The following is a 22,875-nucleotide window of genomic DNA, read 5'->3' on the forward strand; positions in this document are numbered from 1 at the left end:
CTCAAACGAATTTCTCACAACAAGTGATCACTATTGACTCTGATCCTGGCCGAGAGCTTGATTAGTTTCAAGAAAAGTAGAATCACTGGATTTTGCATTTTACAAAAGTTTCTGCTTTCTGATAATCATGCTATTTTGTAAACACGTGGAGATGAAGTTCTTTGATTAGTTTCTTTTTGCCTTTCTCGTATACTAAGTATTCTAAGGAAAGGCTATTGAACCACTCCAAAGTCGATCTAATTACAGAAGGCTCAGGTACTCATAGTGTTATATACAAATCGATTCAGCTTGACGAATTGAAGTGATGTCTGTATGCGTGTGAATGTACAAAAATGTGAGACACAAAATGTGTGACACATCTCACTACAGGTTGCATTCGACGTGGAACGCGGCCTAGAAAATTGGTCCAATAGGCCATGGCGTTTCAGAGTTATTCAGAAAACATTGTTTTATTCTTGCCAAGGCTCCTTGCTTGACAGAAATAACGGAAACTATCATCCTAATGTTGTATTTGACGTTTCTAATGTGCTTATCTATTCTTTTTTAATGGGCGTGAGAGGCACCACCAACGCTAGGTGGATATATCTGGGTTTTTCTATACAAGAGTAGTTACGGAGCAAGTCCACTCGTAGATGGCAAAGTTATCCCAACACTCATCCACATTGAATTCCAACTGTTAACAAAGGACAGAGTCAGTTTAACAGGCTCTGTTATGTGGCTCGCCCAGAGTACATACAGAACGGAAGCGGAAATGAAAGTTTAATTCAAACAAAAGGCAAAAGGGTCTGCATTTCTTACGAATGGTACACTAACATTCAGCAGCTGGTAATGCAAACAATTGCGTTGTCAGAGGTAAGAGAGCAGAATACTCTCGAAAAGTCACGATACTCGCAAAAATCGTATTGTTGGAAGTTTCTTCGTTATATGGACTCTTTGCTTCCAAATTGGAGCACAGACTCTATTCAATTTCAATGAACAAACGAGCAGATAGTAAACTTTTAAGGGCTTAAATGTTTAACATTCAGTTCAGAAATGTACCGAGGAGTGGGGAAGTGAAAATAGTCTTCTCTTCTTCCGACACCGTTATTCGAAAACACCCTCTCAAAGACAGACAACTTGGGTTGTTGTCATTAAGTGCATCCAAAGTTACCATCGGAATTCAACAGTCGAGTGCTCTGTTTTCATTTTGGAAAAGTTAAACTGTGCTCAAGCTTCCAGATCCAGACAGCCAGAACCTGGCTGGCCCCTGCCGGTGGAACTTTCCATTTTCTTATTTCCATCAAGGGAAACCTTGTAGGGAAATCTAGCTCAGTCTGTTTTCTAAGGAGCTTATTCGTTCTGCTACAAGCGTTCTTCCGTAGCCCGGCAGCAGCTCGGCGTAACAGTACAACAATGCATTGTGTAGTGAGTGTTGCACACAGTTTGCAAGATACTTATTGGCTTCGGATGGCTTCCAGCTCCTGACTTTTGATACTGTTGCCGGATGTGCAATCGTTCAAGTTTCGTGCCGGGATGGATTTGATGAAAAATTAATGCTATGCTAAGGAGCAGTGCGCCATACTGCGTCTAGTGTACAGTAAACAAGGTTTGAAGGTTTTGGAAATAGCTGTGGATAGTTTTAGAAATGAGCCCTTTTTATGTAGAAAAACTTTTCATGGTTAGAATAGTTGAAATTGTTCGTTGGGAAGACCATTCCTGAAATATTTTAATTTCTATCATCTTGGTGACAACGTTTCAAATGATGATGAGAATGAATAAATCAAGCAACATAACTATTGTTGATAATTTGCGGTACAAATCCATACTTTTTGAATACGTATTATTTTGGGACCTTACTGCCGTAATCTGGAAAAGTGACGTAAGAGCCATTTTACAACATGCATGTTTTCCATTTTTCTGTTAAAGAGCTCGATGAGTAGTACTCGTTAACACCATTTTTGGAAAATGGCGTATACGTCACTTTTTCAGATTACGGCAGCTTAGGCCAAGTGCTTTAACAGGCACATCCTGAGAAAATCACCGGAAATATCCTATTAAAATACGCTTTCCTCTATCAGATAGGGGAATTGGTGTTGAAGAAAAACGTTCACAGTCTACGAAGTCGATACGACAAAGTTTGTTGACAAATTATTGAATTGAGAATAACGTGGAAAAACGAACACTCATCTTGTTGCAATATGATTTTTGTTGTCATTGCACATTTGTTTAGAGTTTGACAAAACTTCAATATAAATTTTCTATAAGGGGAATATATAACCCAGTACCAGGTTCATATAAAAGTCACCCAATTAGGATTCATCAACGTTGTCATCTGCCATTGCAATAACGAATTAAAATAGATGAAATGCGATATTCACGTTCTGCAGCAATAATAATGATGCAGGCCATAAAAACGTCGAATGAAAATTCACAAGTTTGGGAAGTGAACTACCTCCCTTCCCACTAATCCTCACCATTCTTTGCCCTGATCGCACCACCACCACAGTAGCAGGTTGGGACAATCACCACAATTACCATCCCCGTGAAGCCACCAGAAGGTGCCTTCACGGGTACGGGTGTTGCTATTTGCTGATAATGGCCCATGGTACACTAAATAAACATTATGCACTCGATAACAATGCGGTGGTGCAATAAATAATTAAACGAACAAAAATGTCTTCCCACTGTGCAGTGCAGTGTCAAACCCCGCGTCATCACATATTCGGGGTGTGCGATATTTTGAAAGATTTGGTTATTTGGTATTACCTACATATTTAAACAGGTTCTTACCACAACATTAGGGGCAGCAGGAACTATGTCCAAGGGCTTGACGATCCCTCCCCAGGCCATCTGCGAGTTGTGGCGCCTGCCTAGGATGTGGTGGGGTTTGACAGTGGGCCCTGTTAAACCTCTATAAAAAGCTGCATGTATCCGCAAGTAGACTCCTCCAAAGCGACCGTGTGCCGCTCAAAGCGCACAAGCCCAAGTCCTGGTGTTAGGTGGGACGCTAAACAGCCCTGACACGACGGCCCTCCGACGAGACAGGAGGTTTGCGGAGGCCCAATAAGCCGCCTTTAAAAACAACTATTACGAACGACATAGAGGTTAATACGACTCGATACAATCGGCAACGACCTAGGCGACGAATAAAGGATCACGATTGGAAGCTTGGAACATGGAACTGCAAGTCGCTAGGCTTCGCAGGTTGCGACAGGATAATCTACGATGAATTACATCCCCGTAACTTCGATGTCGTAGCGCTGCAGGAAATCTGTTGGACAGGACAGAAAGTGTGGAAAAGCGGGCATCGAGCGGCTACCTTCTACCAAAGCTGTGGCATCACCAACGAGCTGGGAACCGGCTTCATAGTGCTGGGAAAGATGCGCCAACGCGTGATTGGGTGGCAGCCAATCAACGCAAGGATGTGCAAGCTGAGGATAAAAGGCCGTTTCTTCAACTATAGCATCATCAACGTGCACTGCCCACACGAAGGGAGATCCGACGACGAGAAAGAAGCGTTCTATGCGCAGCTGGAGCAGACATACGATGGATGCCCACTGCGGGACGTCAAAATCGTCATCGGTGACATGAACGCTCAGGTAGGAAGGGAGGAAATGTATAGACCGGTCATCGGACTGGATAGTCTGCATACTGTATCGAACGACAACGGCCAACGATGCATAAACTTTGCAGCCTCCCTCCCACTTTCTTCCCCCGCAAGAATATCCACAAGGCCACATGGAAATCACCTAATCAAGTAACGGAAAACCAAATCGACCACGTTCTAATCGACGGTAAATTCTTCTCCGACATCACGAACGTACGCACTTACGCAGTGCGAATATTGAATCCGACCACTACCTCGTCGCAGTATGTCTGCGCTCAAAACTCTCGACGGTGATCAACACGCGTCGGAGTCGTCCGCCGCGGCTTAACATTGGGCGGCTACAAGACGGTAGACTAGCCCAAGACTACGCGCAGCAGCTGGAAGTGGCACTTCCAACGGAAGAGCAGCTAGGCGCAGCGTCTCTTGAAGATGGCTGGAGAGATATTCGATCCGCCATTGGTAGCACCGCAACCGCTGCACTAGGCACGGTGCCCCCGGATCAGAGAAACGACTGGTATGACGGCGAATGTGAGCAGTTAGTGGAAGAGAAGAATGCAGCTTGGGCGAGATTGCTGCAACACCGCACGAGGGCGAACAAGGCACGATATAAACAGGCGCGGAACAGACAAAACTCGATTTTCCGGAGGAAAAAGCGCCAGCAGGAAGATCGAGACCGTGAAGAAACGGAGCAACTGTACCGCGCTAATAACACACGAAAGTTCTATGAGAAGTTAAACCGTTCACGTAAGGGCCACGTGCCACAGCCTGATATGTGTAAGGACATAAACGGGAACCTTCTTACGAACGAGCGTGAGGTGATCCAAAGGTGGCGGCAGCACTACGAAGAGCACCTGAATGGCGATGTGGCAGACGAAGATGGCGGTATGGTGATGGACCTGGGAGAACGCGCGCAGGACATAATTCTACCGGCTCCGGATCTCCAGGAAATCCAGGAGGAGATTGGCCGGCTCAAGAACAACAAAGCCCCTGGGGTTGACCAACTACCAGGAGAGCTATTTAAACACGGTGGTGAGGCACTGGCTAGAGCGCTGCACTGGGTCATTACCAAGATTTGGGAGGAGGAAGTTTTGCCGCAGGAGTGGATGGAAGGTGTCGTGTGTTCCATCCACAAAAGGGCGATAAGCTGGGTTGTAGCAACTACCGCGCAATCACATTGCTGAACGCCGCCTACAAGGTACTCTCCCAAATTGTATGCCGTCGACTAGCACCAACTGCAAGGGAGTTCGTGGGGCAGTACCAGGCGGGTTTTATGGGCGAACGCTCCACCACGGACCAGGTGTTTGCCATTCGCCAAGTACTGCAGAAATGCCGCGAATACAACGTGCCCACACATCATCTATTCATCGACTTCAAAGCCGCATATGATACAATCGATCGGGGCCAGCTATGGCAGCTAATGCACGAACACGGTTTTCCGGATAAACTGACACGGTTGATCAAAGCGACGATGGATCGGGTGATGTGCGTAGTTCGAGTTTCAGGGGCATTCTCGAGTCCCTTCGAAACCCGCAGAGGGTTACGGCAAGGTGATGGTCTTTCGTGTTTGCTATTCAACATCGCTTTGGAGGGAGTAATACGAAGGGCAGGGATTGACACGAGTGGTACAATTTTCAATAAGTCCGTCCAGCTATTTGGTTTCGCCGACGACATAGATATTATGGCACGTAACTTTGAGAAGATGGAGGAAGCCTACATCAGACTGAAGAGGGAAGCTAAGCGGATCGGACTAGTCATCAACACGTCGAAGACGAAGTACATGATAGGCAGAGGTTCAAGAGAAGACTATGTGAGCCACCCACCGCGAGTTTGCATCGGTGGTGACGAAATCGAGGTGGTAGAAGAATTTGTGTACTTGGGCTCACTGGTGACTGCCGAAAATGACACCAGCAGAGAAATTCGGAGACGCATAGTGGCTGGAAATCGTACGTACTTTGGACTCCGCAAGACGCTCCGATCGAATAGAGTTCGCCGCCGTACCAAACTGACAATCTACAAAACGCTAATTAGACCGGTAGTCCTCTACGGACACGAGACCTGGACGATGCTCGTGGAGGACCATCGCGCACTTGGAGTTTTCGAAAGGAAAGTGCTGCGTTCCATCTATGGTGGGGTGCAGGTGGCGGACGGTACGTGGAGGAGGCGAATGAACCACGAATTGCATCAGCTGTTGGGAGAACCATCCATCGTTCACACCGCGAAAATCGGACGACTGCGATGGGCCGGGCACGTAGCCAGAATGTCGGACAGTAACCCGGTGAAAATGGTTCTCGACAACGATCCGACGGGCACAAGAAGGCGAGGTGCGCAGCGGGCAAGGTGGATCGATCAGGTGGAAGATGACTTGCGGACCCTCCGTAGACTGCGTGGTTGGCGACGTGTAGCCATGGACCGAGCCGAATGGAGAAGACTCTTATATACCGCACAGGCCACTTCGGCCTTAGTCTGAATAAATAATAATAATAAAAAAACAGATCGTATGGTCAAGGACATTCCATCCTAAAAAACAGAGGAGGAAACACAAATAGCAGTAAGGAAAATGAGATGGCATTTGTCTTTAACAGCATCCGATACAGAGGTATTGTTTGAAGAGATCAGAAGAGTGGGATCGAGTGATATTAGTCGGGGTTTTTAATTTAATTTGGTGGAAATTGTTGGCTGAAACAGTCGTTCACAAAAAGTAAAACTAGCTAAATATTAAGCCTTTGTCGGATTAACATTGTGCTCCAGTGATTGCTTTTTATGGAAATAAGTGTCGAAACAAGAGTTAATACTACTTCAATTGATTGTATAGCTCATAAATTATTTACAACTAGGGTGAATAAAATCCGAGAAACAATTAAACCAAATTTGTAGCTGCGTTAAAAGTTAGAACAATCTAGCCGCGTGGATAGCTACCTCTTTCGGTGGTTTACTATAGCTAGTGACCGTGACAGTGGTCCAAATCCCTACCGCGGAACGGTAGATGCGGGGAACTTAACAAAGTACTTTTTCCCAGAGCCAACAACGAGTTTCGTACCTTTGAGCCTTAACAAACCCGCCTTGTAAAGAGTCTCTAGCCGAGTGCTCAAACAGCAACAGCAGCCTCTCCAAAATGAGAGTGGCGCTTAAGCTGCTGATTGTCGGAAGTCCAAACCATTTCATTTTCAAACTACCGGGCAATAACATTGCTGAACGCCGCCTACAAGGTACTCTCCTAAATTTCATGCCGTCGACTATTACCAATTGCTAGAGAGTTCATTGGGCTGTACCTGCCGGGATTCATTGGCGAACGCTTCACCTCGAACCACGTGTTCGCCGTACGATAAAAATATTGAATACAACATGACCACACATAACCTGTTCATCTACTTTAAAACCTCATATGATAATGATACATTCGATCGAGATCAGCTATGGCAGCTATTGCACGGATATAGATTTCCGGTTAAACTGATACGGTTGGTCGAAGCGACGATGGGTCGGTTGATGTGCGTAGTTTCAGGGGCATTCATGAATCCCTTTGAAACACACAGAGAGTTAGGGCAAGGTGATGGTCCTTCATGTCTGCTATTCAACATCGCTTTGGAGGGGGTAATACGAATGGCAGGGATTGACACGAGTCACGAGAAGATAACGTGATCACGAATTTGTATAGGTGTTGACGACTTCAAGGTGGTTCAAGAATTATTGGTGACCACCGAAAACTACACCAGCAGACAATTTCGGAAACGCATCGGAAACGCAAACGACTCCACAAGAAGCAGTGATCGAATAAAATTCTCAGCCGTCCCAAATCTACAAAACGCTCATTGGACCGGTAGACCACTACAGACGCGAGACCTCGACGTTGCTCGTGGAGTACCAACGCACTGTAGAAGTTTTCAAAAGGAAAGTGTCCGACCGCATCGTGCTTTCGTGCTGTGCGGTTCTTTCTCTCTTTGCGGAAGGAAGTTTTTAATACTACCCGAAGCTATTTTAATTTCAACGGTGCTTCTTAGCGCTATTTGTACCCACTGATCCCGTTACGATCTCTGCAAGGACCCGTGCCTTCGTTTTACGTTGGACCCGTTTGCGGAAGTAAAATTCCGGCAAGCGGTGGTAATCCTGCAGGGACACCGTTCTGGGAAAAAACCTCTTAGAAGGTCACGTCTCCACTCTCAGCCATGAGCATTAATAAAAACAAGAGGAAGGGGAGTCTCTGAATTCTCTACTTCCTTCAAAGAAACAAGGTTTCAAGACCGTCCTGCCCAAGCGCGGAAAAAATAGAAGGAAGCTGGAGAACTCAGATATTCCTTCTTACTCTAATATCGGAAATAATTCTTCTCCAATCGAACTGAGCAATCAGTTCGATTTGATTAATGATGAAATTGAGCAAATCGAATCTACCTCTAGCCCAGGTGATTCGATTCATGCGAAAAAGCAAAGGATTCCGCCAATTGTGGTATCTGTTGCCGAGTTTTCTGGCTTCCGGAATGAGATTTTGAGTAAGCTTCAGGGGATCAAGGTTTCATTTCAGATTGCTAGGAAGGGTGACTGCCGCGTTTTGCCGGGATCCTTTGACGATCGCAAACGTCTTCTTCAGTATTTAACTGAGAAGCGCCATAAATTCTTCACATACGACGACAAAACTGAGCGATTGTTCAAAGTCGTCGTGGATGAGATTAAAATTGAAATTTCTCAATTACTTGGATTTTCACCAGTCCAAGTAATTAAGATGAAAAAGAAATCCCACTCCGGTACTTCCCAGAGGGGCATTTCTCAAGAATTTTATTTAGTTCATTTTAACAAAAGTGAACTAAATAGTATGAAAAGTTTGGAAAAGGCCTGTATTATGTCTCATGTCCGTGTTACATGGGAACATTTCCGCAGGCCTGGGGGAAATTTCCAAAACCACACCCAGTGCCGTAAGTGCCAAAAGTGGGGTCATGGAACCAAACATTGTCACATGGATGCTAAATGCATGATTTGTGGTGGAACCTCTCACGCCAAGGACGCATGTCCTGTGAGAGAAGATTTCAATAAATTTAAGTGCGCAAATTGTGGGGGCAATCATAAATCCAATTTCTGGGAATGCTCTTCACGCAAAAAAGTTTTGAATTCCCGTGCAAAATTGATGACGGGAAATTCCAATCGGATCCCAAATTCGACGGGTAGAAATTTTTCAAACGCTCAAATTTCGAAACCGGTTTCCGGTCGAGCAATTCATACCCACCACAATTCACAAACAAATTTTGCCGCTCGTCAACGGGTAGCAAGCACTTCAGTAAATTCCAATTTTTCCAATGTACCTACGTATGCAAACATCGCTGCTGGTAGACAAAATTTCTCTTCTCAAATGAGGTTTATACCCATGTCCCAACGGAAAATAACGGTCATGTTGCCGATTCAGGTAGCATGACTGCTTCCGATTTTGATTTTTTAACTGAACAATTGCATCACATGATTGATGCAATGTTCAAAGCAAATACCATTCCTGAAGCTGTTCAGGTTGGTATAAAGTACACACAAAAATTGTTATCGGACTCCGTTTCAATGGATCCAAATAATTGTGTGAAAGTTCTAAATTGGAATGCCCGCTCTCTAAAGGGTAAGGAAGATGAATTATCCAACTTCCTAAAAGTTCATAATGTGCATATTGCCATTATAACAGAAACTTATTTAAACTCTCCATTAAAAGAGATCCAAATTATTTTATCTACAGAAATGATCGTCTTGACAGCGCCTGTGGTGGGGTCGCCATTGTCATTAATAGACGTATCAAACATAAATTATTTTCTTCGTTTGAAACCAAAGTTTTTTAAACCTTGGGAGTTTCTGTTGAAACAAATTTTGGACAATTTTCCTTCATTGCAGCCTACTTGCCTTTTCAATGCAATGGGCAGCAAAAGAATTTGTTGAAAGCTGATCTTCAAATTCTGACTCGCAACAAATCAAAATTCTTCGTAATTGGTGACTTCAATGCCAAACACCGTTCATGGAATAATGCTCAAAGCAATTGCAATGTAAAAATTTTATTTGAAGATTGTTCTGCGGGATATTATACTATTCAATATCCCAATGGACCAACTTGTTTTTCTTCCAGTCGAAATCCTTCTACAATTGATTTAGTTTTAACGGATTCAAGTCAGCTGTGTGGCCGATTGGTAACTCATGCTGACTTTGACTCTGATCACCTTCCTGTGACATTTGAAATCTCACAAGAAGCCATTTATAATCCAATCAGCTCTACTTTCAATTATCATAGAGCTGATTGGGATTTATATAAAACGTATATCGATAGGAATTTTGATGTTGATATTCCTCTCGATACCAAAAGTGATATTGATAATGCTCTCGTATCTTTGACAAATTTAATTGTCGAAGTCAGAGGCATTGCAATTCCGAAATGTGAAGTTAAATTCAACTCCATTATTATTGACGACGATCTTCAGCTACTGATCCGTCTTAAAAATGTGAGAAGAAGGCAATACTAAAGAACTCGCGATCCCGCGTTGAAAGTTATTTGGCGAGATTTGCAAAATGAAATTAAAAAACGTTTCGCTATTCTGAGAAATACCAACTTTGAGAATAATGTCTCGAAGTTGGATCCCAGTTCGAAACCCTTTTGGAAATTAACAAAAATTCTTAAGAAACCTCAAAAGCCAATTCCAGCGCTTAAAGAGGGAAATAAAATTTTATTAACAAATGGCGAAAAGGCTCAAAAACTTGCTCAGCAGTTCGAGAGTGCCCATAATTTTAGTCTAGGTCTCACTAGTCCAATTGAGGATCAGGTTACACGGAGCTTCGAAGACATTTTCAATCAAGAGAATGTTTTCGACCCTTCGTTGGGAACTAATTTTGATGAAGTGAGATCTATTACTAGAAAATTTAAAAATATGAAAGCCCCGGGTGATGATGGTATTTTCTACATACTTATCAAAAAACTTCCTGAGAGCTCTTTATCCTTTTTGGTTAATTTATTTAACAAATGTTTTCAATTGGCATACTTCCCAGATAAATGGAAAAACGCCAAAGTTGTTCCAATTTTGAAGCCGGACAAAAATCCAGCTGAGGCTTCTAGTTATCGCCCAATCAGTTTGCTTTCTTCAATAAGCAAACTGTTTGAAAAGATTATTTTAAATAGAATGATGGTTCATATTAATGACAATTCTATTTTGCTGATGAGCAATTTGGTTTTCGCCATGGGCATTCAACCACTCATCAGTTATTAAGAGTTACGAACTTAATTCGGCTCAACAAATCTGAAGGATATTCGACTGGAGTTGCTCTTCTTGATATAGAGAAAGCATTTGACAGTGTTTGGCATGAAGGTTTGATTGTAAAATTGATGAATTTTAATTTTCCTCTGTACATCATTAAACTGATCCAAAATTATTTATCAGATCGCTCACTGCAGGTAAACTATCAGAATACTAAATCTTATAGATTACCTGTAAGGGCTGGTGTCCCCCAAGGCAGCATACTGGGGTCCATTTTGTATAACATTTTTACTTCTGAGTTACCTGATTTACCACCAGGGTGTCAAAAATCTTTGTTTGCAGATGACACGGGCCTTTCAGCCAAAGGGCGAAGCCTTCGTGTCATTTGTAGTAGATTGCAAAAAAGTTTGGATATTTTCTCCACTTACTTGCAAAAATGGAAAATTTCCCCGAATGCTTCCAAAACTCTGCTTATAATTTTTCCACATAAGCCGGAAGCTTCTTATTTGAAACCTTCTAGCAGACGTATTGTCACTATGAATGGGTTTCCAATTAATTGGTCTAGCGAAGCTAAATATTTAGGACTTCTGCTAGATCAAAAATTAACTTTTAAAAATCACATTGAAAGCCTTCAAGCCAAATGTAACAAATATATTAAGTGTCTATATCCACTTATAAACAGAAAATCAAAACTTTGTCTTAAGAACAAACTTTTGATTTACAAACAATTTTTAGACCTACCATGTTGTATGCTGTGCCAATATGGGCTAGTTGCTGCAATACCAGAAAGAAGGCACTCCAGAGGATTCAAAATAAAATTTTGAAAATGATTCTGAAGTTGCCTCCGTGGTATAGTACCAAATATAGAATTACAATATTGAGACATTGCAACAAATGTCCAACAAAATAATTTCCAATTTTAGACAAAAATCGTTGCAATCTTCTATTGCAACGATTAACTCCTTGTACCCTTAGTATAAAATAGGTTAAGTTTAGTTTAAGTTGAAAACATTGTAATTCCTACATGGTTCAATTCAACCAGAGGAAAAATTCTAACTGCCAGAGGCAATTGAAATGTATTAATAATAAATAAAAAGTAACATAGCAAATAAGGATGATAGTGTTAAGAAAACACGGAACGCCTAGTCTAAGAGATGAATGCATGTATTAGATAATTAGCAAATAAAATTAGTTAAAAAAAAAAGGAAAGTGTTGCGTACCATCCATAATGGGGTGCAGATGTCGGACTGTACGTGGAGGAGACGAATGAATCACGAGTTGCATGAGCTGCTGCGAGAACCATACATCGTTGACATCGTGGAAATCGGACGGCTGCAGGATGGAAATGGTTCTCGACAACGATCTGATGGGCACAAGAAGACGATGTGTGCAGCGAGCAAGGTAAATCGATCAGGTGGAAGACGATTTGCTGAAGGCTGACGACGTACAGCCATGAACCCAGTTGAATGGAGGTGACTTTTATGTTCATATTGAAAGGACCACTCCGGCCTTGGTCTGAGAATAAATAAATAAATTAACTGCACTCGAAATTATCCTTCATCAACTAATTTTGGCACTGACGACCGCAGGGGTTAGAGAGAATGGTTAAGATAGGCAATTTTTTGTAGAATTTTATATTAGCATAACTTTGCAGAGAATAATGCGATTTTGGTAAAACCAGAACTATTTTTTTTAAATATTTATTTGGGTGAGAAACTCTTCTAGTTGTCTGTCCTCAATCTGTTTCAAATCAGTTAATGGGTAACGGTGACGTTCTAGGTTTTCAGAAGTTATGTTTAAAATGCATCTTTTCTACTGCTTGTCATTTTGTGTGATGTTTGTTTTCATCCCAGAAACTTCAACTCATTGCTGACCAATGCTGGCTTGTAGATCGAGAATCCGTTAAGAAGACTAAGAGATTGGTCAGCAAATCAGTTCTTGTTTCTGGGGAAAAAATAAAACGTGATGAAAGTAATGTCACAAGACAAGCAGTGGAAAAAAATGCATATTTATCATACCCTCAGATAACCCGGAATATCTCCGCTACGGTTTTATCAGATTATTTTAGTTAGCAAAGTTATGCCGATTTGAATTTCGATAAAATTTTGCCTATCTCAACCTTTTTGTCCAACCTCCGTAGAGCGACTGAAGCAACCTGATGTCGCTACTGATTACGCGCATCATCTTAAGGCAGCTTTCTGGTGGAGCAGGACGCAGCGCTGCAGCAAGGGACCAGGCAGAACGTGGAACGCTATAGATGGAAACGGAGACAGCAGACCCTCCTTATCCAGGAGAAGAAACGCCGCCTGGAAGAAGCGGGCTGCGAGGAGATGGAACAGATTTGCCGATCCCGCAGAGGCTTCGTGCCGCGAGCCAAAATGTTTAGGGATAAGGATCATCTTAACGGACGAACGTGTGGTGATCGAAAGATGGAAGCAGTACAACGAGGAATAATTAAATGGTGCTGAGAGTACAGGCAGTGAAAGTCAAGGCAGCGAAGGAGATGACTACGTCAGTTCACCGGGCAATGGAAGCCAACCACCGGCCGCTCGACAACTTGTCAGACTACACTGTACGGCAAATCCTTAAAAATGCCGTTAATGTGTGGTAAATATCTAAGAAGCAGAGTTGCAATAAACGGGGTTACCTTGTCGAGGAATTCGTCAACCTTGAATCTTTGCTATCAGATGATACTAATGTTAGTCGCGAAATGCGAAGGCGCATCATCTGCGAAAGTCAGGCCTACAATGGGTTCCAGAAGCAACTGCAGTAATAAAAGATTCACATCCTCAATGCATGTATGACATACAAATGACTCATAAGCCTGGTGGTCCTCTACGGATATGCACCTTGGATCATGATCGAGGAAGACTTGCAAGCACTCCTTGTATTTGAGAGACGGATGCTAGGAACCATCTTTGCCGGTGTACAACAGGACGGTGTGTGGTGGCGATGGATGAACCGCGAGCTCGCCCAACTCTACGGCGAATCCAGTATCAAGAAGGTAGCTAAAGCTGTAAGGGTACGATGGGGTTCACTTTGACCCGGTAGGTACAAGAAGCACAGCGAGCTAGTTAGACGGACCAAGTGCAAATCGATTAAGCGAGCTTAGAGTGCAACTGTGGACGTGGTTGAAGAGATTTGGCCTCGAACCGTATATTGTAGCGTTAATTGATTGATTCAGTATTATCTGTTTAGATGTAAGCTAAATAAATAGCATGTAGGAATTTCTCTTATCTCAGTCTTAAAAACCATTAAACGGTTAACATTTTATTCTTCCCGACGTTTCGGCCATTAGATTTGGCCTTTTTCAAGGGAAAAACTATATTTTTTTAGAAAATTTTCAATTTTAATATTGTACAGTTTTAGTTGCTTAATCCAATCTTACTTGGTCAATCGTTTTCGTCCTTATTTATATGTCGTCCTAGGTGTCGTATGATCATAATTTGGGCTTCTAAACTAAAGTAACTAAAACTGTGCAATATTGTGATTGAAAGTTCTCTAAAAAATATAGGCCACACCCAACGATCGAAAAATCGGGCAAAATAAAACGTTTACCGTTTAATGGTTACAGGACTGAGATAGCCGTAATTCCTACATGAAAACTTTTACCAAAACTTTTTCCAATACCATAAATAAATTACATTTTGTGAAAATTTTAAATGTTCATTCTGAATTCTTAGCACAATGTAGATGCTCTTTCGAATAACATATTTACATTCTATCAACACCAAAAAAAATGTATAATCACATACCCTTACCTTTATATATCTGATCTGGCTGGGCAAATGTTGCATATCTATCCGATCGACTCCTTTGCCACACATTGCGCTGATTGCATGCAACAGGATGGTGGCGCCGGAAAATAAATTACTCTCTGGCACGACTGCAAACAAATGGAGGATATTGCCGGCGTTTTTTTGTGTTGTCCCACGACATTATTTGTTCCAGTATCACCCAGGTTGATTAGATTGGTGGAATCGATGCAAACCAACTATGCAAATTTACATATTTGATAGAATTAAATATCTCATCTTCCAGCGCACATATCAGCGCTGCCGCAAACTCGGGGTAATCCGATAAATCGTGGGCGCGGGGGTGGGTGGTGTGATCCAGTGAAAGGTTTTACGCTTAATTTATATGCAATTCAAATTATCTATGTTCAATTACAATGGATGGTTCGTTTAAACTCACTGATGTAATTTGCATCGAATTTATTGCGAGTCACAAAGGGCCATGTGATAGTCAATTATTCAGGAGATTTTTTTTTCCGGTCGGATATGAAAAGTATGGGTGAATCGAAATCAATGTATAATTTCAATACAGCATTGAAGAGTTCCGTCATATAAATGTTTAGATAATTGTTGCGATACTCCGATAGCACAGTCTGAATTTTGAAAAGAAAAACCATGATAAAGGCATTTAAAAGCTGAACATTCTCAATGAAAATGCAAATTATTTTTACTTAGAAATTGCATTCAAAGTTTTTTATTTTATTTTTCACGATTTATTTCTTACACAAATGATCGTTCTGTCCACATACCTTATTTCTGCTCAAGCAGCAGTAGTTTCTTGTCTTTCTCAAACTTGAGGTTCCATAAATTATAAAGACCTTTCAAAATATTTAATCTCGAAATTATTTTTAGAAGGCGGTGTTGATTTATTTATGTTCCTTCTCTTGTTCCTTTTCCCACATCCAGTCAACCATCAGCAGGCAACATAAACGGAGCATTGAACGAGGAAAGCTGTGTAAGCCACCTAGCGACGTCCCAACCGACATACCAATTCAAAGACACACAAACCCAACCGTAGACCATAGTTGGTCCCCGCATAGGGTAGCTTCTGCAGGAAAGACTGAAAACACTTCATTTACGGGGGTGTCATCCACTCTGTATCTGTCAAGCTCTTTACATCACCCGTCCGACCAAAGCGTTCGTAACACGGCGGAGCGCGGTAGGATTGCACTCTTGTTTTCCATACAGAGGGGTTACTGACGAAAGGTTAAAGAAAGCTAAGTGCCGCCATTCTCTATTAGTTTGTGCCTGAACATTTTTCTTGTTGTAAGAAAGCGATAGGATCACGTTTATTTCAATTGAGCATCGAAAAGATTAATGACATTCAGAAACTTTTAAAATCAAAAAAAAATGTTAAACGTTTTCAATGAACTTATTGCTGAGTTCAAGACGAAACTAACAATTTTGTACCATCCTCCCCACTGCATAAAACCGAGCGTTGCAAGCTTTTTCACTAAATTCCTTCTTGAGTGACGGGTGGCGCTTTTCCCTACCTTTTGACTGCCTCGAAGGCTTCCCCATACTGATGTCATCTACCAACAGCCAACCAAGAAGGCAGAAGGATTCGTAGATAGGTAACAGAAGTCACACGTTTTGCCGCCTCAGGCTGAGTTGACTTTCGACCCAGTCAGTGGGAAGGAAGCTTTCGTTTGGCACCAAAGAATTACGTATTCTCTCTGCTGCAGTTTTTTGCCACTGTATACATTATTATTTTCCCTCCCTCGGATGACTCTGAGGAATGTTTCTCGGTTTTGTAAGTATCTGGGTGGATCGAGCGTTGGCCACGTTTTCCGCCAGCACCCAGCACCTGCCCGCCCGGAAGTGACACTTCTTTTCATTCACTTTGTGCAGTGCCATTCATTCTGAACGGAAAGGTAAGAATGCCGGCAGCATCTCGTCCGGAGAGAGCATTTTGTTGCTAATCGTTAAGAGGAAACAAACGACACATGTTGCAGCACCACACTGGGAATGTAGAACTGCCTTGGCACTAGCTTTGGTGTAAAATTTATTAATACCCTTGAGGGGTGGTTGCAAGCGCATGTTGACCGAGTTGCAAGAATACGGAGAACTGTTTCCTTCCTGAAAAGTGCTTTGTTTGGCGATTTGCCGGTAAGTTTTTCAAAGCCCTTCGACGAGGCTTTTAACTAACAGTTGTAGGGTAGTGAGCTAATTCCCGTCGTTGCTTGTACTTCATGGTTGTCAAATCTAATTTAAACGCTAGCCCAACCACTGACTCTACTCTAACTAAGTTGTAACATATTAGAATTCCTGCTTTCCATTGCATATTATTAGCACAATGAATAAATCATGGTTTATAAAGAATCGGTCATCAATAATACCCTTTCAGTTTTGTATAATTGTCCTACGAAAATCTGAATTGGCCATGAAAGCTTTCATTCGTCCATTCCAATATTTGCTGGTTTGACGTGAAATAAACGTGTTGGTATTAGTATGCAATTTTAACAAGTACACCATTTTTTTAGTATGCGGTATATGGGGTAACGGGAGGTAATATTAGGCCTGGATGCAACGTTGGCTCATAACGCAAATTAATCAATAATTCAACAATAATACATCGATTTTCAAAACTTCAATGCTTCTTTGAAAAAGTGTATCAAGCCGACTTTGTTTGTATTACGCAAGATTCATGCACTTCTTCAACTGATAAACGGAATAAACCTGCGTGAAAAAATGCTTTGACTCAGTTGCTAACAAACCAAACCACAAGTAGGCAGCCAGTGCAAGAGATTTTTCTTTTGCCCAATAAAGTAGTTTTTGTAATGGACTTACCTATTTTCGAACATTGGATGAAAGGATAACAATCACACTGTTTTAGCATTCATATTAAATTTACTATTTTCATTAGAATAGTGACACAATTAACCAAAACTTTTTTGAACAATATTAGAACACTCGTTGCCAAAATACGGCTGACGATTTTCACTTGAAGCAGGACATTATAATTGGGTTAAAAAATAAAGAATAAAAATTCGATTTTCTTTCAGAAAACAATGAAGCTAATCATCCTGAACGCGTTCGTTTTTATTTCGACTCAAAAGTTGAAAGGAACATTGGTCATTTGAAATTTAAAATATGGTGGAAAATGCTTCTTCGACATTTTTGGTCTTGTTTGACGTACAGAATAATGATTTAAACGCGCTAGCAAAACACCGCAGGGCACTTGACTTAACCTTTGACAGCTAATATATGGGTCTGACGTTTTGGGTTAATGGTTCATTCGTTCAGAAATGTTGTCTTTTCAGCAACAAACGTTGCTTAGCCCAAAACATGTCTTAAAAAGCCTCATACTCAAAAATACCATTTTTACTGACTTAAACTATTAACAGAATTTTTATAATATCGGTTCATGTATTCTTGACCGATGCACTATCGTTTGTAACCATAAACGGTGTAGGGCTTTAGGACCCAATTACCTACCTACAAACGATTTACAGTGAATAATGCAGCACCATTTCATGCGCCGAAAAAGCATCCAACACCAGAGCCGAGATTAGGAAAATTGGTCAAACAAAGTCCATTTTGCAAGAAACTTCTGATGGATTTAATAATAGATTTTGAACCATTATTGTTGTTTTTTGAATAATTAGTGTAATAACCAAAAGTAAGAGAGCTGTTTGGTGGCATAGTTTCGGTTAGATCTTCAATATATGAATATTTAAATCGATAAATGTGCTCAACCGCAGCATGTTAGGCTAAGGTTTGAGTCTTATATCCTATGCACCGTGTCAAATCAAAATGGCATAAATTCATAGAATATAGGCCTGTTCTGAATATGTTTTGTGTTCACTGTATAACATAGATTGGAAAATGTGTATGGACGATGTTATTGGTTATTCAAGAAATTCCAGAAATAGAGGTCTTCAGATCTGCACGCGTAATCAAAGTTATTTGGTCTATTTTTAAATATGTTATGTGTCCATTATGGTTCATACATTAAAATATGTGTATGGAAAATGTTTGCAGTTATTCAAGAAATCCCTGAAGTGTAGGCCTTTAGATCTATGCGCGTAACTAATGATCAACACGCCTGTTTCGAATGTGTTATGTGTATAGAAGATGTTCGCGGTTATCCAAGATTTCCATTAAGTGAAGCCTTTAGATCTGCACGCGTAACCAACGATCTATAGATCTGTTTTAATCATGTTGTGTGCCTATTGTGGTACATAGAATATATGTATGGAGAACGTTCATGGCTTTTAAATCTACACATGTAATTTAACAGGCCTGTTTTAATGATGTTATTAAATTTTCGGATTGGCTTTCAGTCCTGAGTAATATAGTTGACAATTTTACTTCATCGCCGACGTTTCGATCCAAAAAAAACGATCTTCTTCAAAGCATTATGGCTGTAAATTTGTTAATTACCGCTACTACTACATGGTTAACTACTACACACAAAAACAATCGTTGGTAATATCACAGATAACAGATATTTAGGCTAGAACAAATTTTATTGAAAATCATGTGTAAACTTTTGAATTTATATACGTTGACCCACTACTGCCATCTACTCGACTGATTGCGGCAGTACATACGAACGCAGCTGATTATCATCCGTTGAACGCAGCCAATATATTTGACAGCCGCATTTGGGCTGCGTTTTCAATAACAATGATCCTTGCGCCATCTCTAATCGATTGCCAAACGCAGTCCCAATTTAAAATACATTTGAATTAACGGTTGCGGATGTTTACACACGTATCGGATGCCAGCCTCAATATCTGTTATCTGTGGTAATATTAAAAGAAACGTTGGAAAAATTAAGAAAACCAGTTGAGCATGTGTATGAGGATGATGACCGTGCATTTCGTAGATGCTACTCCGTGACTGACCAGAACGATCGCAATTGCACAGGGAACCAATGGATGGAAGCATGGGATTTACTCTCCAGCCTCGACGTGCACAGTCCGAGAGCTCTAAGTATTTTAAAATGGTCGATAACGGGGCTGGTCACGCCCTTACGGTCTATCGGGGATGGAAAGGAATTGATGATCCAATCACTCGCCCACTGCAAGCCGAGAGCACCTCTGCACTCGCCACGAGTTCATGCGGAATTCCATTGGAATCTGGGGGTTAGGATATATGGCAGATGAAGGGGTATTCTAATTGGATGCATTCTAATCATATTCTAATAGGATACAGAAGCTAGCTTTTTCGCTCATTCCGGATTCTAACAGCTTCTTGCTAGAATTAGTCAAGTTGTATGTATAGAATAGAAGATGGAAACGGTATGAAAGCCAACTTCCAGCTCTAGCGATTGCTAGAACATGAGAAGTATATGAAAAATACAAAGTAGGAAGAATGGAAAACCAGTTAGTGATTTTCAGTAGAAAGTATAAGATTTTTAAAACTACCAATGCAAAAATTGTCACTTCGGTAATAACTTCAACAAGAGCCAACTTTTAAAAATAACATTTTCCTCTCAAAGTGTGTGTTTTACATTTGATTTAAATAGTGCGCTCTCAATACGACAAGTAGTTTTTTTCTTTTAATTTCAACCAAGTACGTCAAAATACAATTTTATACAACCAAAATTCATCAATTTTTTCTTCTATTTCCTTTTAAATAGGTATACACTGCCCTTCTACGCATAGTTGTCCCATGTTAGTTTTTGTGGATTTTGACTTTTCATCATAGAGCAGTCTGTTTTGATGCATACTTTTAGAAAACTCTAACAGATTTCGAACTTTGTTCGGAAAATCATTGAAAACAACATCAAGTCTATTTGTCCCATTGCTTAATTTCTACGCATAATTGTCTCACGGTGATTAAATTCATCATTATGGCAGATTCTGTTATTTTATGGAGCAACACACATTGACATAGCATTTTCTGTTTAGACAACAAATACAAATGCTGTAACCAATCAGCAGCAGGATATACACTCCGCAGCTCCATCAATGTCGGAATCACTATATCTAAATGCTGAACTGGTTGAGAATAAAAAATCTCCCAAATAAAGATCTTACATTATAAATTAGCAATAAATTATGAAAAAAAAAGCGTTTACCATGGTGGTAATGTTGGACAATGTCCGCTGATTTTTTTTTTAATTGCCACTGACAGAAAGCCGTGGGCTGCCAATAACATTGTTTCTTTCTGTCAGTGTTGCCAAAAATGTGAAATATTGTGGTTTGTTTGATTATTTTACAAATTTTATTCTGAGTGCTTTGACTGTGAAAATAAAAAACTTAAGACTGTAGAAAAAGTTTTCAAATCAATCCATAAATCATTTAACTGAAAAGTTTAAGCTCTTAAAAATACCAATTTTTGCATATTTTTTTTAAATTAGAAAATGTTTCTCTCTGTACATACAACTGGCTTAGCTATCTGTGACCATTGTCAACGCTATTACTCGTGACTGAAACCAATCCTTATAGAAGATTTCGAATTTCACAGTGATCCATTTTGATTGACGTATGATGCATTCTCTCCGTGTTATTAATAATTCCATGATGTTTGAGCAGTCGCATGCTCAGTTTTTTTGCTTTTGGTGTTATGGCCCTTGCTCTCCCCATTTGGACCCCTGAATCCGGCCCTGGTCAAAATTTCAGAAGGTCAATTTCAAATTCAAACAGAGTTCTTTGAGATCCTGATGTGTTTTCATGAAGTTTGAGCAGTCGCATGCCCACTGCCCAGTTTTATTGCTATTGGTGATATGGCCCTTGCTCTCCCCATTTGGACCCCTGAATTCGGCCCTGGTCAAAATTTCGGAAAGACAATTTGAAGTTCGAGCAGAATTCTTTGAGCTCCTGATGTGTTTTCATGAAGTTTGAGCAGTCGCATGCCCTGTTTCATTGCAATTGGTGATATGGCCCCTGCACTCCCCATTTTCACTCCTAAATCCGGCCCTGGTTGAAATTTCAGAAGATCAATTTTTATTTGAAACAGATTTCTTTGAGCTGCTGATGTGTTTCCATGATGTTTGAGCAGTCGCATGCCCAGTTTCTTTGCTTTTGGTGATATGGCCCTTGCTCTCCCCATTTGGACCCCTGAATCCGGCTCTGGTCAAAATTTCAGAAGGTCAATTTCAAATTCAAACAGAGTTCTTTGAGCTCCTGATGTGTTTTCATGAAGTTTGAGCAGTCGCATGCCCAGTTTCATTGCAATTGGTGATATGGCCCCTGGTCACCCCCATTTTGATCCATAAATCCGGCCCTGATAAGAATTTCAGAAGGTCAATTTCAATTGAAAATTAAATATTTAAAACTCCTGATTTGTAAAATTTGCGCAGCCGCATGTTTATTACCTCATGCAAATTTCATTGTAATTGAATTTTTAGCCCATACTCTACCATTGTAACCCCTGAATGCGGCCCTACTGAATCCTGCCCTACTGAAATGGAGAAAACATCGGAATCGACTAAGAATCTTTACAAATATCTTTTTGGGTTGGTTTGATGGGTGATTTGATAAATTTTGGGCATGAACACGTCCAGAATATTGAAGAGATGTTTGAATTATAGGAAAACACCCCCGCGCACACTTATTTTTAGCAATAACTCGGACCTGAACAAAAATTTCTATTTAAAAATGTATCAGAGCAAAAATATAGCTATTCCCATTGAGCACAAACGAAACCGCGAGGAATTCCGACGATCAGGTGCTGAATGCGAGCCATTTGAAAAAAATCCGTTCGTCCCGGGTCTTAGAGGGTTAATAATACGGAGAGAATGCACCATACGTCAATCAAAATGGATCATTAGTTACGCGTGTGGATCACTCCAGGAATTTCTTAGATGACCAAGAACTCATGCTCTGAACGCTTTCTATTCTTGTACAACAGAGAACATGTACCATATTTGAATCAGGCAATTTGACAAAGATCATATACTGTGGACGCATTCTATAATTTGTACTACAGACAGCATGTTGAAACGATCATAATTTTGTGATAATTAATTGTTTTTCGTTTAAATGTTAATAAGCGGAAAACGAAATTCAAACTTTTGAAATGTGGAACTGTCTTTTAGCATAGGCGACAAAGCCATAAACTCCACACTTGTCTTAGATAACTTTGATAAAATGCTTGAACTGACTTGTCGTTCAAAATTCCTTGGAGCCTATCTCAACTACATTTCTTCAGATCTTTGTCTTCCGTGTTATAATCCACCTCGAGTTCACTTCACCAACGACAGTTCCTCAATTGAATACGATCTGTACATGAAACACGTTATTCAAAGAATACCAGATCATCTTCGACAAATATCTATTCCCTTCAGAAAAATATAAACATGTAAATTGCAACAACAGATATTTCACTGATGGTTCTCGCA

The sequence above is a fragment of the Armigeres subalbatus genome, chromosome 3, assembly GCF_024139115.2.
Source record: "Armigeres subalbatus isolate Guangzhou_Male chromosome 3, GZ_Asu_2, whole genome shotgun sequence".
Classification (NCBI taxonomy): Eukaryota; Metazoa; Arthropoda; class Insecta; order Diptera; family Culicidae; genus Armigeres; species Armigeres subalbatus.